Raw genomic sequence first — 2,143 nt, 5'->3', positions numbered from 1 at the left:
AGATCACATCATTGCACTCCAGCCTGGGTAACAAGAGCGAAACTCCGTTTCAAAAAAAAAAAAAAAAAATGAAGAACCCTTCATCATATGTTCTGTACTCAGAAGGATCCAAGGCAGATTTTCTTTTGGGTGCTGAATATGGTAGATAAGAAAATCCTAAAATTTACAGACGAAAATCTCAAGTACTAGAGCTCATGAATTCCCATCCCAGAAAGAGTTGTCGAAGAATACTAGAAAAGGGCCAGGTGCAGTGGTTGACACCTGTAATCCCAGCACTTTGGGAGGCAGAGATGGGCGGATCACCTGAGGTCAGGAGTTTAAGACCAGCCTGGCCAACATGGTGAACCCTCATCACTACTAAAAATTACAAAAATTAGCTGGGCATGGTGGCAGGCCCCTGCAATCCCAGCTACTCCAGAGGCTGAGGCAAGAGAATCACTTGAACCCAGGAGGCGGAAGTGACAGTGAGCAGAGATTGCACCACTACACTCCAGCCTGGGGGAGATTTCGCCGGGCCCCTCAGGGGTTTGAATTTGCACCCCAGTCTTAATAGGTACTTCATGCATGGCTATCTGCTCTCCAGGTAGACTGTGAAGTACGTGGTGTATGGCATCATATCTTTACCTGTTTTTAAGCAGAATGATTTTTTTCAGTGCCAGACGTCTGATTTTATTTATTTGAGACAGGGTCTGGCTCTGTCACCCAGGCTGGAATGCTCACTGCAACCTCTGCCTCCCGGGTTCAAGTGATCCTGCCACCACTTCAATTGTATTGTACACCAGGGGTGTCCAGTCTTTTGGCTCCCCTGGGCCACACTGAAAGAAAAATACTTGTCTTGGGTCACATACAAAATATACTACTGAGGCCTCGCACAGTGGCTCACACCTGTAATCCCGGCACTTTGGGAAGCCTAGGCAGGTGGATCATTTGAGGTCAGGAGTTTGAAACCAGCCGGGCCAACATGATGAAACTCTGTCTCTACCAAAAATACAAAAAATTAGCCAGGCATGGTGGTGCACACCAGTAGTTCCAGCAACTCAGGGGGCTGAGGCAGGAGAATTGCTTGAACCAGGGAGGTGGAGGTTGCAGTAAGCTGAGATCACACCATTGTACTCCAGCCTGGGTGACAAAACAAGACTCTGCCTAAAAAAAAAAAATTAACGATAGCTGATGCACTAACAAAATTGCAAACAAATCTCATAATGTTTTAAGAAAGTTTACAGATTTGTGTTGGGCCGAATTCAAAGCCGCCCTGGGCCTCGGGTTGGATGAGCTTGGTGTACACCAAACCACTCATCATCTCCTCCCCGCTCCACCTCCTTCCTCCCGACCTCTCCACTTACCCCTCACCCACCCTCTCTGCTTAACTTTCCTAGTTCTCAGCAATACCAGCTTCCTTTAAGGTATGAAATTGCAGGGATGCCCACGTCGCCTTCTTCCATGCAGCCACCAGGTGACATCCCTTCTTTCAGTATTTTCTTCAGCTCCACCTCTCCCTTTGCTTTTCTCGAGACTGAGGGTGAGCTGGTTGTAGAATGATGGCCCCTTGGCATGGTGCCTTTTCTCTGTGAGACTGAGGGTGGGCTGGTTGTAGCAGTGATGGCCCCGTGGCATGGTGCCTTTTCCCTGTGAGACTAAGGGTGAGCTGGTGGTAGAATGATGGCCGAATGGCATGAGCTGGTTGTAGCAGTGATGGCCCCGTGGCATGGTGCCTTTTCCCTGCATCTCTCCCACCCCACCTTCCCAGGGTCTCTCCTGTCTCCTGCTGCCCTTGGCCTCCTCTGCAGTCTGTCCCAGCAGCCCTGGAATGCCTATGCCCAGGGTCACATCCAGGAGAAGCTGTGCCAGCCGACCACTTAGGGTGAGGAGAAGGGAAGAAGCTCCCTCCCTGTGCATATGCCCAGGACCAATCTATGCCCAAGGGCAGCCTGGCCCCTCCACCTGCAGCTGTCAGCAGGCCCTACTCCTTCTGGACTGCAGCAGATGGATGCCTTCCTGGGCTCCAGAGCTAACTCAGGGACCTGGCATGGGGGTCCAGTGACTGAGCCTCTTTGATGCCACTAGGCCCAAGGGTTGGGAATTGGGGAAGTGTTCTGTGTGCTGAGGTGGGAGAGGGTGCAGAGAAAGGCCAGAAAGCAGCTGG

The sequence above is a fragment of the Cebus imitator genome, unplaced genomic scaffold (assembly GCF_001604975.1).
Source record: "Cebus imitator isolate Cc_AM_T3 unplaced genomic scaffold, Cebus_imitator-1.0 Scaffold19, whole genome shotgun sequence".
In the NCBI taxonomy this organism is placed as follows: Eukaryota; Metazoa; Chordata; class Mammalia; order Primates; family Cebidae; genus Cebus; species Cebus imitator.
The sequence above is the reverse complement of the archived record's forward strand: the minus strand, read 5'-3'. Positions refer to the sequence as shown.